This window comes from Miniopterus schreibersii (genome assembly GCF_964146895.1).
Source record: "Miniopterus schreibersii genome assembly, chromosome: 9".
Classification (NCBI taxonomy): Eukaryota; Metazoa; Chordata; class Mammalia; order Chiroptera; family Miniopteridae; genus Miniopterus; species Miniopterus schreibersii.
The window spans coordinates 52,610,607-52,628,666 of record NC_138118.1 but is presented as its reverse complement, the minus strand read 5'-3'; the positions used below and the strand labels follow the sequence as shown (position 1 = coordinate 52,628,666).

General features: G+C 32.8%; 1 protein-coding gene across 7 annotated transcripts in view; it reads left to right on the top strand.

Annotated features, from left to right (window-relative positions):
* Positions 1 to 18,060, top strand: part of SEMA3A (semaphorin 3A) — a 441,509-nt gene that overhangs the window by 149,855 nt on the left and 273,594 nt on the right. Inside the window, exon 6 of one of the 7 annotated variants that reach the window (XM_081148090.1) lies at positions 7,128 to 7,234. The exons of the other annotated variants lie outside the window; for them this stretch is intronic. The gene's annotated coding sequence lies outside the window, so the exon portion shown is untranslated. The remainder of the gene's footprint in view (positions 1 to 7,127; positions 7,235 to 18,060) is intronic. 7 annotated transcript variants of the gene reach the window in all.

Genomic DNA, 18,060 nt, shown 5'->3' with positions numbered 1-18,060 from the left:
AGGTATTATTGTCACATTTTATAAATGGCTTACCCTAGTTCATGCACCAAATATAAGAAATACTATTGATTAATGTTCACAAGGAAGCCATGATCGACTTATATAAGTCAAAAGGCAACTGGGAGAAAGCAACTCTAACTCCCCTGAGAAGATTTTCTTTCAAGAAACCGAAGAGCTGCTAGTCCGGCTCTGAATTGGTAATGATGTCAGTCCATTGCCAGGGTACCACAAGTAAACCAGCTAAGATGAGGCTTCACAGCAATAACTGGGCCAGATGTTTGAATTCTGATTACATTCGAGATGGGAACATTCAAAAATATGTGCTTTAATTATAGACATGGAAATAATTATTTCTCTGCCTCATCCATCACCCTGCCAAGGCTGAGATTTGGGTAACTACTGCTTTGTCCAATCCATTCATAAACAGACATTCCACAATTTTGTTAGAACTGTTTTCAAATTGCTACTTGTATATTGTGTGCCTCAAGAAATACATAAATGAATATTCCCATATGTACATTAATATATTTACCAATTAGGTTTCTACTAGTGGGTCCACATGAAAACCTTTCAGGGAACCAGGAAAGATATTTATATTTTTTACAATATAAATAACTTATAAAATATGCACTAAGCATTGACTTTTAAAATATATCAAAGAGCCTTTGAATGTTACAGCAAATTATAATTTTCTAAGAGAAAGAAATGCAAGTCAGTATCACTTTTTTACATTTTTATTGACACATTCTTGCAATTACCAAACCCTGTGGATCATAAAGTCACTACTGGTTACCTTCTGTGATAAAGTTTCTTGAGGAGAAATTAGGAATAGGTTTTGGTTGATTCTAATTTGTGTGTTTAATACTTCCTACACGTTTTTACATGATACTGCCTTCAGTTAAATAAACTATTGAGCATTGCCTTCATTTTTCCCAATACAGGTTTTCTCTTAAATATTTTAAGATTTATTTATTCAGATGATTAAAGTGGACCCAAGGTTTTCTCAAAGGAATCGCTGCATATTACAGTTGCAATAATTTTTTTGATCAGCCATTCGGTATACTTCAGTCTGAATAAATTATTTTAAATAGATCAATTAAATTAGCCATAATTTATAGCAGCAATTTTAAAATCAAATCTTAGTTAAAACCTTGTATCACAGTAAGCACATATTCTACCTTCCCATCTTACCTTTATATTAAGCACCGGAAACTAGGCAGCATTTAATATTTATCACGCTTATCTCCACAGCTGCAGTGGCACTCAAAGGTGACTCAGAATGGCAAGACAAGTTCTTTGTAAAGAGTTGAAAATAAAGGGAAATGACGATTGATTCTCCTTTGCTTGTTGAGTGGTTGGAGGTAGATAAGCGGATTTGTAGTGAGGTCATCAGTCACAATCGGATGGTAATTTGAAAATGAATTAGCTTAGAAGTAGCAATTTCTGCTCCATGGGTTTCAGTGAAAAAGTCTGCCTAATTCTGTAAGAGACCTCATAAACTGGCAGAGCTCAATGCCTACCTAATGTGCCATTATGCGCTGGGCACACTTCAGTGATTACAGCACAGCTGCGGCTGCCTTTGGCTGGATATTTCTTGGGCTCTTGCACCACAGGTGCTCCACACGATTATTTTGCCCAAAGGAGTAAACTCTTTAGGAAATTAAAACGGACGAGAGGCTTTACTTCCTAAGAAGCTTTACACTTTTAAACTGAAGAATGAATAGTGTCAGATGTCAGTAATGTCAGCCTGGAAACAAATAAAGACTAAACAGTTTACGAGAAGGAAATTATCCTCTATTAATACCAGGGTCACACTTAAGATGTTTAAAATTTTATAACATAAGACTACCTGCCTTTGTAACTTGACAGAACATGGGAATATAAATTCCAAGTTGTAAATATTCACTGTTTTAAAGATTATGGTTTCATATTAAAATTTAAGGGATAGTATTAACTAATTATTTACATTTTTAGCTATTCTTATAGGCCTAGCAAATCAGTTGGCATGAAGAATTAAAAAAAAATTGGTCAAATGAATTTACAAAAAATTTGAAATTTGAAATACTCTACTAATAACCCTTAGATTCTTATGTTTCATAGGTTTCTTTACTGTTGCTTGCAAATATGTGCAGAAACAATGAATAAGATATTAAGAGCAGATAAAATAATTTGAAATTCAAACCTAGATGGTCTAAATTAATTCAATATGCTTTATACTTTTCTACAGAGGAATTAATATTGGTAATATTTATCTGAAAAATTTTATTTCATAACCCCTTAAATTTGATATGATGTATAATGAGATGGTATGAACAACATTCTGGGGTAATGCAACACAAAGAAAGGAATTTATTGAAAATAATTGATGATTAATTCCTTGGCACAAGTCTGAATGATAAATAACATGGTTAAATTCTTTCAAGTCTTTATTTTTTTCCTTTATTTAAGATAGATGAAGTGTTTATGGGAAATAACCAAGTTTATCAGCAATATCACAACTTAATCCTGCTGCCTGACCTGTTCTAGGTAAAAGGAATACAATATAAAAATTAGCCAAACAATACTCTTTAGATTTTGAGGGCAAAGAAAAGTGTTTCTTATCCCAAATTATTCCTCTATCTACTCATGTAAAATCTTTCCAAGAAGAGACATTTATCTAAATCACAGTTAGATGTTATTATCTAAATGAAATACTCTTAGTAGAAATAACATACTAACTTGAAGAAGTTTAGTTTATGTAACAAGGATGGTGAAAGTCCCATTTAATACTTTCAAAAAAATATGTTCAGATTTCAAACAGGTAATTCACTTTTAAAAAGCGCTTTATTCAAAAGAGACCTGTTACGGAGGTGAGGAGACGTACCATGCCATTCAGAAAAAGAAAAGCAAAACTCACTGAGACCATTAGGAAAAAGAAGGAATTGAAAGGCTATCACCTGAAGAAGGGTGAGGATTTGGTTGTGCTAATCCACCCGGGGAGAACTCAGAATACTCTGGCTCCTTACACACAGATTAGATAAATAAGAAGAATAACTTTTTGGTTTATAGAACAATCTAAAAATGAGCTGTCTTGAAGTTATTACAAAGGTAACCCTTCTTCCAGTAGTACTGAGTTCAGAAAAGAGATCCTTGAATTCTGGGTTAGCCAGGGACACAAGTGTATTTTTTAATATTGTGTGACCTTATTATTTTCATTTATAAAATTAATGGGTTGCACAGTCTCTTATGTCCTGTTTTTAAATGAAAAATTTTACATCATAGGCACTATTTATTGGGTATATTGGGTCAACTGATCTATGATTCAAAAAAAAAAATAATTTTAAAGTAAAATTTAGCTTAAATTACTTAAAATTATATAAATAACATAAACATTTTGTAATATTACATTTTTTAAATGATCAAGATTGAAAAGATGGAAGCATCATTGCCTGAATCACAAGAAAATCAGACTCCACTCTGTGCTTGTGTGTGGAGGGGGTGATGATTCTCAAAGATACTGGAATGCAGAAAGTAACTTTCATTTCTATTTTTCTAAACCCAGCATTGATCCGTTATTATCATTTTTATATATTGTCATAAGTTTGATGTAATTAATCAAGTTAAAAACTCACTCTCACCGTCTTATAATAACTTTCTATTCAAAGCACAACACAAAGACACAATCTGAGCCTGAAGATAGTACAACAAAACTGTTGTGGACAATGAACATTTGAAATACTCTGTGTAGTTGATTCATGATGGCACACGGGACAGAACACCAGAGTACTAGTTTTTCCTGACTTGCCTCCATTTAATGCACATAACCAGAAACTCTGGAAATTTTACTTTTGGCCTACTTTTCCAGGTAGAAATACATATATAAGGATTCATATAAATTTAAGAAAATCTTATAAAAATTTAGTAAATTGGATGAAGATTTGTATTACTTAAAAAGTAAGAACTTCTGTTAAAATGGTGACTGGAGTTGGCAGTTCCTCAAAATCCATTCATAGAAAGACTTCTCAAAGACATGTGCTTTTGAAATTATTGAAAAATGGAAAAGAAATACTTCACATTCCACTCAACTGTAATATCATCTTAAGAGAAAGACAATAATAATAACAACAAATACAGCAAGCAGGTCAAGAGTTTCAAAAGCCAATTTAGCTAGGAAATTGCAAAGAAGAACATAAAGGAATGAGACCTGGTAGGAGAGGAATACTTTTGAAGTGATATATTTGGCAGAATGATTTTAAAAATACATCTTATGAGTAGAGTTTGGATTAAGAGAATGATAAAAGAAAAGAGATGATGTTGCACAGGAAAACCAAAACATATGGTACTTTTCAGCTTTAAAAATGCTATGATTCTAGACAGATGATTTGGAATGAAAAATTAAAAGAACATGGAAAATTTAGTTATTCACAATAAAGTTAGGTAATAGAAACTTTATTGAGGTTTTATTTTCATTGAGAGATAAAAAAAAAACTTGATAGGGGATAACTGAGATGAGCAGGACATAAGATGATACCTACGTAGTTGGGGTCAGTCTTTTTTTTTTTAATGTTTTTATTGGTTTTTTTTTAGAGAGAGAGGAAGAGAGAAGGAGAGAGATAGAAAAATTGATGAGAGAGAGTAACATTGATTAGCTGCTTCTTGCTTGCCCCATACGGGAGGTCAGGCCCGAAACCCGGCCATGTGCCCTGACCAGGAATCCGGGGACCTCTTGGTGCATGGTATGACACTCAAACAAGTGATCCGCACCAGCCTGGCTGAGGTCAGTCATTTTTTAATGAAATTATCCCATTAATTTCAGTATGTTCTAAGTTAAATACATAAGAAACTTCTTTCTTCTAGTATGTGTGTTATAGAAAATAAATATATTTTCCAAAAATTGCATAAGTATGCATACTACATGTAAATTATTTTAAATATTAAATATAGATTACTGATGACATGAATGGCATCAAATATTAAGATTCTTAAAAATATATTATTTTAATCTTAAATGACACAAATGTAGTTCCTTGCATTTAAAAAGTCAAAACATACAAAACAGTGAGGAACCTAAAACAGTAGAACATAGCATTAGGAATAAGAGCTCTGGGACAGGCGGAGCATGGGGATGAGGTTCAAAAGTTGCTCAATATTGAATTCTGATTATTTAAATTCTAGCTGCTAGTTTAATAAACTTTGTTCAAATTCTCCAAGCCCTGTTTGTATAAAATGAGGAAAAAACAATAGTTTCTGTATCACAGAGCTATTCTGAGGACAGATGGGTTAAAGCACTAACATTTTTGCAAGAAACGTTAGCTATTGTTATCTCATAAAATGAGAATCCCATCAAGCTAAAGGTAGTAAATTAGAGAGTTTAGAATACCCTTTTCTCTCTCCTAGAGATGCATATTTACTATTTATTCTTTAACCAGTCTATTATTTTAGATAAAACTCTTTCTGAATTTCTTGAATGATTATTTTTTTTTAATGAAAGGCATTACATATCAAAATGAAATTCTAAGCCCAATCCTTCCTTTATCTGCAACCCTCTCTATCTGTCCCACATTCCTTCGCTGTCCGGCACTGAATTCAATGAGACTTCAAGATGTGAATAAAAGAGTTTGATTTGGATGAATGTCAAACCAGAGCCACCACTGCTACATCGAGATACCTGATATTTATTTCCTTTTTCCTCCCTTAAAATAACAAATCCACAGCTCTGTATTTTTTTTTCAGCTGAGTTGGGGGGAAGAGGTGAATTAAATTTTTTTAACCAAGTTTAACATGCCAAGATATTCAACTGAATTAGAATTATTATAATTTATGCATATTTATCGAGGGCTATGCTTTTGATAATGTAAATAGCTATCTTTTTACCTTCCCAACAAGTTGTCTGATACCAAAGAAAATATTCTTTTATATGCACCTTCTTTTATGAGACTATCTTGGCAATTAAAGGCAAACAACAAAACATTTATTGCAATTCTCAGAAAATAAAAAAATAAAGATTTTTATGCTAGCAATCATATGAGCCACTTAAAATTGTTGGCATCACCACCCTTTATATCTTAATATTTAGTTGAAAAGAAATATAACTTTCCTATTAAATGAATTAGGTTTATTACTTGCTCTTGCCATAAGCACATATTTTAGGAGCTCAATTGTGCGTGTGAATGTGTGTATGTATATGCAGCACATTTGGTTCTTAGGTGCCTCTGTTATATCTGTATTGCTTTCATTTCCTGAAAAAGCCTTTAGTAGAGCAAAAGTCAGAATTCTTTAGATTTGCTGTTTGTTTAATGTCTTCCCACAGTTTTTCAGGCACCTGCTATATTTGTCTTCTATACTTAAACAGTAAAGGAAACAGACTCATTACAGAGGGAAATTTGATTTTCTTCTTCGAAACTACCTGGGAACTGTAGATAACAATATATAAAATGGGAGAAAAGAATTTAGGACCACCACAACACAAATAATAAAATAAAATAAAGTTTGGTTACATTGTCAGAACATAAAAGAGTACAAGAGAATAGCAGCATGTGCCCCACCAAAAACACATTGAGACCTTCTGTTTGCCTGTCGGTGTCCACATGGCTTTGATTTTCATCTAATTGCAAGGAAACACAAACATTGGCAAAAGCTTTCCTGGATGTTTGGTGATCCCACTGTGTAAAATAGGTCTTGAATTTTAGTGCCTAAAGAAAACCTCTGTATTTGTTTGTTTGGCTTTTATTCTCAGAAACTTAATAGGCCCATCAATCAAAAAAGAAACATCATTTAGAAAATTGAAAAAGAGTTTTGATAGTGAGATTAAAAAATAAACACACTCTCCTTCCTCATGACCTTTGTTTTTAATAACTTTGAAAAAGCCATTCCATTCATAGGACACAATGTTTTAAGGGGAGCCCCCATTCTTTTTGAATTGCTCAATAGCCTCCAGAATAGGACACTCAGGTTAAAAGGTCAAGAGTTGTTTTAATTTTATATAAGTGTGAGGAAATTAAGCATTTTACCATTTTAAGGTTAGTCATGTACCTAGCGTTATCTGCCTCACCTCAAAATTTTGTAGGTTAAGTCCAATTATCTCAGGTGGTGATATTGTCAACAAGGATAGATTTAGTGCTGTGTCTGTTATTTTGTCTGTGTTTCAGTATTTCAGAGACAACCTATGACCTACAAAGGAGCTCCCATAAGGCTGTCAGATGATTTCTCATCAGAAACTCGACAGGCCAGAAAGGAATGGCTTAAAGTATTTGAGGTAATGAAAAGCAAGGATCTGAATCCGAGAATACTCTATCCAGCAACATTATCATTCAGAATAATGAAATGAAGAGCTTCCCAGACAAAAAAAGGCAAAAGGATTTTATCACCACCAAACCAGCATTGCAAGGAATGTTAAAGGGGCTGCTGTAATATCCTAAGAAACCCAAAACACCAATCAAAAAGAACTTATGCACCCCTATGTTCATAGCAGCAGAGCAATTTACAGTAGCTAAGATCTGGGAACAGCCCAAGTGTCCATCAGTAGATGAGTGGATAAAAAAGCTGTGGGACATTTACACCATGGAATACTATGCAGCTGTAAAAAAGGATTTCTTACCCTTTGAGACAGCATAGAGAGAACTGGAGAGTATTATGCTAAGTGAAATAAGCCAAAGAAAGACAAGTACCACATGATCTCACTCATATGTGGAATCTAATGAACAAAATAAACTGATGAACAAAATAGATCCAGAGACATAGAAACATGGAACAGACTGATGAATCTCAGAGGAAAGTCAGGGGGCAGGTGGGGAGAGATTAACCACCCAATTTATATGCATATATGCATAACCCAGGAACACAGGCAATAGTGTGGTGAAGGAGGGTGTAGGTGGAGGGGATCAATGAGGGAAAAAAGGGGACATTTGTAATACTTTCAACAATAAAGATAAATTAAAACATTTTAAAAAGAATAAAAATGCAGAATATTAAAGAAAAAATAAAAGACTATTTTTCAGACTTTCCCTGAAACATAATATTTGAAACCAGGGAAAATATACTTAGAGTATGGAAGGAGAAACTAGTCTTTAACAATCAGAAGAACCAGGTTAAATATTTTCTTAGTAGATGGCCCCTATGCTTTTCCTAATAATCATTGTCAGCCAGCACTTTAGAGCAAACACCTGCTCAAAGCCAGATACATATAGCATTCAAATTACACCTAAATGTAGACTTTACTGTAACTCAATTATCTGATTTCCTTGCATAGTACAAATATCTGGATTTTAAAAAGGAAATAATGCTTATTTTTACAGGTGATATTAATCATACATTTCATTTAAATATTTTGTACTCACTTTTGTATTAATTTACTCTCACACTTTGGAATATAGTCTTCTGTCATATCCCGTCATCGACCAAATTTTCTATATTCTCCTCTAAAATGTTATAATTTTCCTGTAATTATATTTTCATTAATATCACCTTTCTCTGGGCCCTCTCTACCTTTCAGTTAGTGCATTAGAGCACTAAGAAGGAATTAAAATTATTTTAAGCATTTTATGGGATTTTAAGCACAGAAGGATGGCACATAATATTAAAAGTAATAGTTTAGACAGAAAAATGAACAGTTTTGACCAGATTTCATTTGATACATTCATTTAGAAATACCAATACACAGTTTAATTCATGCATGGATTTGTATTTGCATGTAACGTGGAAATCAGCATATGTTTCCTGGAATGCTGACACTTGTAATCTTGAGTGTCCTGAGAACAAAGATTTAGTATTCAACTAGGTTTAGAAGCCAAGCTACCCACTGTAATCCAATCCATGACCCCCCCATACACACAATTTTTGAAGATTAGCAATTTGTATTAACCTATTAAATTAATTACACAATTTTACTATTTTATTTACATAATTTTATTTGCTATTTCCAAGATTTATTTTATTTTGGTAATTTATTTTGTTTTTTAAAAGAGATAGAGAGCAACTATTACTATATAGAAATAAAAACACTTTTCCTTTCGGAAACACTGGTTTATAGTTATCTAATGAGTTGAGAAAGCTGCAGAAAAAAAATGAGAGAAGACATTTCCAAACTTTAGGGATGGGAAGATGACAGATATTTTGGGATGGGAAGACTTAATTGTGTGTTAATAGATGGGGAAAGTCAAGAGAGAGCATGAAATTTCAAGAACTTGTGAGGATGAGAAATAAGATCATGAAGATGATTATAATGGATAACATCAGTTTAATCACAAACATAAAAATGAGTCTATTTGAAAAGTTTTTTGTGGGGAGCTCTTCTGGAGGTTTGAGAAATGGTGTGGCAAGTTTAAGGAGACTGTAAGTATCTTACAACAACCACAAAAAGAAATGCAGCAAGGAGTCCACTAGGAAATTAGGGAAGCATAAAAGAATTATAAATCAACTTCGAGAGTCCAGTAATGGGTTAAAAATATGAATTTACTGTGGAGTTCATTGAAAGTGGTGGATTTATTCCCCAAAAAATGATGATGAGCTGATGGGGGCATGATTAGGGGTGTCTCTATGTGTCACCTTTGGCAATGCCAGGTTGGGGCAGTCAGGGGTTTTGAATGTTATGAAAAAGATCATTTAAAATGGATAATCAAGAAATTTCACTTCAATATAGCTTTTGGGTAGCAGCTAAATGACAACCTCTGTGTTCTTTTAAATATCCATAGAGATACAAAAGAAAAAGAAAATGGTTCAACACTATTGTAAAGCATTATCATAATAATAGTGGATGTTTATTGAGTTCTTACCATGTCAGCCCAGCATAGACATAAGTATTGACTCAGTTTATCTTTGCAAATATTTTCTTATTATGCATAAATATTTTCCATTTAAGCAAAATACTGGAGGTTGCATAGCTAGTGAATAAGAGTAGGAATTTGGACCTAGAAAGTGGAGCTACAAAGTCTGGTCTTTTACATACCACATTACATTATTTAATATCAAAACTTATGAGAAATTGGTAAGGATTTTGAGTTTGAACAAATTGATAAAAATAGAGTTTGAATAAAAGAAATACAGACTTTTGTTGATTATCCTAAACGGTTTTTCCCTCTTTTCTTGGATAGAGAGTAGGTCAATCCCATCCAACCCTATGCAAGTAGAGCTCATGTGTGATGTGATGTAACTGTCAACAAACCAGATCTTGGCTAACTTTCACACAGCTGCCATCTGACTTCCTGGGACTAGTGATGAATCGTGTGCATCAGGCTCCTCAGGCTGCCCCCTCTTTTCTTCAAGTGGTCACCCTAGGGATGGCCTTTTCTTTTAGCACTACAGACTTCTATGGATAACTACACCAATCTTGCCCTCCTCAATCCAACTCTTACAGTAATGGACATGTAAGAAGCAATGAGAATATAATCTTATATCATAATTGCTATATGGTCCAAGAAATAAAACTTACTCTCAACAATTAGAGAAAATGTTAGTGGTTTAAAAAAATACTTCTGAAAAAGTTAAGAGCAATCACTGGCAAATTTTAAATATGGCATATATCTTACATATCAGTAAATTTAAAATCAAGTTGAGCATAATCCATGTAACAAAAATAAAACAGATGCCAAGGATGCATGTGATTAAAGAAAAAACAACAAAGAAATATATCAGCTATAAAGTAAAGTGAGAAAATTCCCTCTTAAAATATACAGTCTCTCATTTAGGGTAAAAAAATGAAATTCTATGATATTCTGTTTGAAAGATCATATACCTAAAATGATGTATGATGAAAATTTGTTCAATTTTAACAGAAAAATTAAAAGGCAAATAATAAGTGATATTCTATTAAGTTGTTAAAATTAGAAAAAAAATAACAGTGCAATTTTATGATTTCTCTGTAGACATTTCATCAACAATAACAAAAGGTTAGATGGTACAAAGTTAGTTTTACATTGATAAATTAATAAGAATTTTGCAGGGAGATATTTTGAAATTAAATAAATATCCTGTTACTCATCCCATGTCATTCGTTTTAGGAACTGTTGATATTTCTTCCTATATTATTACTTTGATGATTATTGATGATTATTTTCTAATTTCATTTATCCCAATGCATTTATTAGTTGACATTCTCTGTAAGGGATTTGTCTTCTCTGAATTTATTTATATTAATGTGATTTAATGGATTCTATTTTTATTCAGTGTGTTATAACTATTACTATAATTGTCCAAATTTAAGCTAATCTCCTTTATTATTTTGATATGTCCAATCATTCTTTGAATACTTCATTCCTATCTGGCACAGTACATGTTCTGGAATCATCTTGGACTTTCTCTGCTGTATCCCAGCTATTAGACATTTCTTCAAGGACTCCTGGTTCCTTTCAATGGAAAATAGTATGTAGAAACCAAGATCGGAGTCCTAGATATGCTTCTTATTACTGGGCATTTATTATGCGGAGCCTCTTTCAGTGAATAGAGCTAAAAAATATATTCATTCACACTCACACACACACTCACACACACACAGCTTTAAATCTATATATCTGTAACTATATTTATATCTATATATTAAACCATGACTTTGTACTAAGAGATCCATTTTTTTATTTTTTAGAGAAATTTAAATTCACAGCAAAATTGAGGAAAAGGTAGAAAGATTTCACCTGTATTCCCTGCCCCTACATATATAGCCTTCTCCATTATCAACATCCTCCACAAGAGTGGATCATTAATTACACTGATTAACCTATATTGAAACATCATAGTCACTCAAAGTCCATAGATCACTCACATGGATTGTGCCTTTGGTGTTTTATCATCATCCCTAAAGTCATCTAGGTTTTCTCCTATATTATTGTTTAAGAGTTTTATACTTTGTATTTTACATTTAAATCTGTGATCACTTTAGAGTTGTTTTGTGACAAGTGTAGATCTGTAGATTCATTTTTTGCATGCAGATGTCCAGTTGTTCCAGCGTCATTTGTTGAAAATACTATATTTTCCCCACTGTATTGCATTTCCTCCATTCATCAAAGATCAGCTGACTCTGTCTATGGGGGAGGGTATTTCTGGACTATCTATTCTGTTCCATTGATTCATTTGTCTATCCCTTCACCAATACCACACCTGTTTGATTACTGTAACTTTATGTTGGGTCCTGAAGTTAGGCAGTCCCACACCTCCAACTTTGTTGTTCTCCTTCCACATTGTATTGGCTATTCTGGGTCTTTTGCCTTTCCCTCTAAACTTTAAAGTCAGTTTTGCAATATGCATAAAGTAACTTTCTAAGATTTTGAATGAGGTTGCATTGAATCTGTAGATCAACTGACATCTTGACAATATTGAGTCTGCCTATACTTAAACATGGACTATTTCTCCATTTATTTAGTTCTTCCATTTTGTTCATCAGTGTTTTATAATTTTTCATATATAAATCTTGTACATGGTTTGTTAGAATTATATCTAAGTAAATGGTATTATGTTTAAATTTCAAATTACACTTGTTCATTGGTGTAAAGGAATGTGAGTGACTTTTGTAAATTAACCTCTCATGCTGCATCCTTGCCGTAGTAACGTAATTATTTCAGAAGATTTTTGTTGATTCTTTTGGGTTTTCTACATAGGCAAAACTTTGTGCTTTTCTCTATTAAGTACAATGTTAGCTCTAGGGTTTTCTGTGGGTTTCTTTGGTAAATTACCTTTATAAAGTTGAGGAAGATTCCCCCTATTCCTAATTTACTGAGACTTTCATCATGAATGGATATTGGAGTTTGTCGATGGTTTTTTTGAGTGTACTGAAAAGATCAGGTTATTTTTCTTCTTTAGCCTGTTGATGTGATAAATGACATTAATTGATTTTCAAATATTCAACCAGCCTTGCATATCTGGGGTAAATCTCACTTGATCGTGGCATCTAATTTATTTTATATATTGTTGGATTTGATTTGTTAATAAATTGTTGAGGATTTTTGCATCTCAGTTCATGAGAACTATTGGTTTATAGTTTTCTTTTCTTGCAATGTTTTTGTATTAGGGAAATGCTGGCCTCATAGAATAAATTAGTAAATATTCCCTCTGCTTCTCTCCTATGAAAAATATTATAGAAAATTGGTATATATTCTTTCTTAAATGTTTGGTAGAATTCATGAACGAATCCACCTGGGCCTAGGCCCTTCTGTTTTGGAAGTTTATTAATTACTGATTATTTATTTGATGTGATCCTATTCATATTGTCCTTTTTTTTCTTATATTAGCTTTGGCAAATTGTGTCCTTCAAGGAATTGGCCCATTTCACCTAGGTTATAAAATTTGTATGCATAAAGTTGCTTATAGTATTTTTATTATTCTTTTAATGTCTATAGGATCTATAGGATAGATCAATTTTAATTTTTTTGTTGTTGATTTTAAAGAGAGAAGAAAGGAGAGAGAGAGAAAGAAACATTGGTTTGTTGTTCCTCTTATTTATGCATTCATTTGTTTTTTCTTATATGTGCCTTGATCAGGGATTGAACCCACAACCTTGGAGTATCAGGACAATGCTCAAGCCAACGAAGTGCCCTGCCTGGGCTAGATCAATTTTAATATTTTACTAATCATTCTATGACTTTTGGACTTAAATGGGAGAGAGAAGAAAAAATAAAGAATTAAAAAGTCCTTGTTTTTACTTTTTTTTTCAAGACTTTATCATCATTTCCAAATAACCACTGACTCTTAAGCAATGGAAGAATATCATTTTACATTCAGTTACTAAAAAGGAAATAAAATGACTAAAACTTGTTAGATTTCTTATTTATTGAGGGACCACTATAAACTGCGCACTATCTCATGAATTGAATCATTCAGTCTTTTCAACATAAACTTGGTAATTAAAAATCCATTTTACTAGTGAAGAGACCAGTATTAAGGAAGAATAAATAAATTGCTTAAAGCCTAATTAGATAATCAAGTATGGCTCAAACTTTGCTTCTAGATCTGATGACTTTAATAAAGTATAACACTACATAAGATATTTGTAATAACAGAAGAAGGGCTGGAGTGAATTGTGCTCAATAACAATCAAATTAAAGTAATCATTAATTTTTAAATTAAATTAGATTGTGAAAATGATGTTTAATTTTTTTTTTTTACCATTTCATTTGTGAAATAATCCATTCACAAATTGGTTTAGTAAGCACCCACTGGATGCTGGAAATTATGCTTTAAATAGAAGATATGTTGATGATTAAGTCATTCCATCAGAGACTTAACAACAAATATGTGGAAAAACATACAGTTAATACAATATATACTGACCATATTATAAGGAAATGATTTTTATGTGAAATACATACAAAATAACATAGAAATACAGATTATGGAACCAGCAGGTGCCTTCAAAAAAGAGAGCGATGTAAGGGATAAAAGGAATGTTTCCTTTAATAAAACGAGAAGATTTAGGTAGAGACAGTATTTTAATGAAGCCAGGCTACGTCTCTCCTTTTCTCTGCTATGACCCCATTACCTACTAATGTTGTTACCTGGTACAATGTAGACTGTCAATAAATATCTATTGAATGGAAAAGTAAATGAAAGAATAGATGTTGGGTAAATTTCAGATAGCATCATTTATCCAAAACTTAGGGCATGGAGTGGGGAATGGCAGAAGGCCAATACGCAGATATTAATTGATGTACATGGCCAATATCTTCACTGCCCCACTTTACATAATCAGGACATTACTCTGTGATCTTGAGCAGAATTGTCCAATGGAGATACAATGTGAGCCACTCAGTAATTTTAAATTCTCTAGTAGTCATATGAAAATATATTAACATGTCCATACTCTACATTAAAATATTATACATTGTAAGGGTCAAAATTATTGTTTCAACATATAAGTATTAAAATTATTAATTAAATATTTTACATCCTTTTTTCCTACTGCCTTTGAAATCTGAACTTAGATTAGCAACATTTTAAGTGCTTAATAGCAACATGTGGCTAGTGGTTACTGTATTAAACAGGACAGGTCTGGGATTTTTGCTACTTCCTCAGTCTCCATAATAGGTAAAAATAATGATATAGTCAGATTTACTGACTAGTGAGGGGAAACTTCTAAAATTATCAAAATATCTACTTGAAATATCAAGGAACATTTCTATAGTTACTAGTGAATTTAGCCCCTAGTGTATATTGCCCTGTTTATCACATACACTTATCATTTGTCTTTTGGATATTTTATAATGCATGTCATGTATAAATACAGTAAATAGAACATGTACATAATGTTAAAATGGAGGATCCTATATTCCAGCAAGGATTTATTTTATTTATTTGTTTATTTTTGCTTATGCTGGAAATTGCACAGTGAAGACCTGACCTGTGGGAAGCTGGAATGTTTCCCAGGTTCTCTCTCAGCCCCTTGCTTAATTGTTCCCGGCAGCCCCTTTCAGGCCCTGAGTATGTGTTCCCTCTCAGGCTGATACAAAGTGACAGTCTAAGCAGAACTGTGTATTTTTCTCTACCTCTCTCTTCTTTCTCTACTACCTAATTGTGGGAAGAGGGGGAATAATTGTTAGGAATTCCAGAGGCCCTTCCTGCACCAGCAGATTGTTTACTGACCAAAGGAAAGGCAGAATCAACAGGAGGCAGTAACTTAACCGAGTGAGTGAAAGTGAAGCTCTGAGGCAAACTTGCAAACTGAAAGGTGGGTCAATCACTAACAGTTCGTTTGGGACATATAAAGATATCCTGGAAATGGGGATTTTTATGTTCAAGCAGAAAAACTAAAAGATGAAATTTAAATGGTTAAACATGAGCCTTAATCTAGGTAAATGGATGCCTATATAATCTCTGAAAAACTTGGAGCTCTAAGATTCAATATTAAGAAAATAAAACTTACATAGATGAACTTTTCCATTCCATGTAAATATACTATTTTTTAATCCTCACTGGAGGATATGTTTTTATTGATTTTTAGAGAGAGAGAAAGGGGCGGGAAGAGAGAGAAATATAGGTGTGAGAGAATCATCGATTGGCTGCCTCCCCACAGATCGAACACACAATTTAGGTATGTGCCTTGACCAAGAACCAAACCTGCAACATTTTGGTGTATAGGGTGACCTTCCAGGGTAACCCACTGAGCCACACCAGCCGGGGCTGTATTATTTTTAAAACTTAATCTGAAGAGAGCAGGATTAACAAATTTTGGAGAATGAATGATGAAATTTGAGTGGCCCATAAATTAAATAGGCAAGACATTTGGGAAGCGGAAAACTGAATCAGCAATTAAATGCCCCTGAAATGTAGCAATCAACAAAAGGTAAGGTTATCTATTAAACATGACTCTCCACAGTGGAGGGAAAAAGCGAAGCACTACACAAAGCCTAGCAAAACATAGCAGGCATTTGGCAGCGAACGCCATCAAAAATTTACATTATAGGTGTATATACACATTCTACTTAGAGAATATCCAGTTATATGCAATTGCTCACTCAGCATCCTCAGAACTGCCTATTACAGATTTTATTTTCCACATAATGATGGTGAGATGTAGACAACTTTTCTCAAAGTGTGTTCCTTGGAACACTAGTTTTTCCAATATGCCTTAGGAGAAAAGGCACCACATTCAAGTAAAAGTAGGAAATTTTTCACTCTATTACCATCCTAAAATTCACATTGCAAATCTACATAATTAATGGGTTTAGAGCTCCTTGAAGTAACTATATTAGTTATTTAACTTTGTTTATTCAACCATTACTTAAGCATCTTAAATTTCTGAAACTTTACTGTGAGTAACATCTATTAATACTCCAGGATGCTAGTGTTCTACATAAAACATTTTGGGAATTGCTGGGCTGGAAGACTGTTGCTGTGTATTACTGTTCCTGGGGTACTGTTGGCCATGATACTAATACCCAAGGTTAAAGAAAATCAAAGATAGCATTGGAAAAGCATTTCAAAGGATTTTAGTTGACTTTGGGTTTGCATTGGTCAGTTACTTGAGCCTTCCTCTGTGTTATTTTCACTCCTGTGCTAATGTATAAGCAAAGACTTTGTTAAAAAGAAGCCTGACAAATAATATTGAAATATTCTCAAATATGAAACGTAAGACTCTGTAAGACTAGGTATTTCTGAAATGAGATAGATATACCCTCAGAAGCACAATGTAAAAAATCATCATTGCTTCTGTTTGGATGATATAATATACTGTTGGAAAATCATTGCATTTACATTTCAGCTTATGATTATTATTTATTTCTTAAAGTGAAAAATAAAACTGAACTGGAAAAAAAGAAAATTCCCTAAAGAATTTCTTGTAGGTACCTGGGAACAAAATAGTATACGTTTTCCAGATGCTCAAAGATAATGGTGTAACCTGACCTGCCTTTACTATGGCTAAGTTGGTGGAAGTGTGGGAAAATATCTTTCAGCACTGGACTTTTAATCTTGCCTCATTTACAATTAATATAAATGATACTTCTTGAAAAATAAAGCCAATTGTATTGATGAAGGAAATGATATTTAAAAATATCCCAAGACATTGCTACCAATATGATCAAATTTTGTTGCTTAGTTCTTCAGCACAAAGCTCTTTTAGCCAACTAAATTACAAATACACTTACTTTATTACTGTTATTTCTTAGCTGACTCTAGTATTAATTACTTATAAAAATGGATATAAATGGCCTATTATATTATAATAAGCAAGTTAAAATAATTGGTTAAAAACCAGTAGAGAAGCAAACATCTAGAAGTATTATGTCCTTAATTGTCACACACAAAAATAGATTCCAATTTCCTTAAAATCTGTAACAGGTGCATGTGAAATTACCTCAGAATGTATCTTGCTTTCTATTCAAAGATTCTAAATTTTCTTTGATTTTCATTCTTTTTCTGTGGTTAATTGTAACACAAACTATGATATTAGTTTTATCAAGCTAATAGAACATTTCGCTTTAGTTATTTCATTCATTCATTCCAACAAATACCCAATCTGTGCCAGCCAGGGTGCTATACACTCTGGCTATCTCTATAAACAGGACAGATGTGGTACCTGCTGTAAAGAAGCTTATAAATTGTTGAGAAATACAGTGACAAGTAAAGAGACTAAGTAATTGCATTTCGTAATTGAGCTGAGTG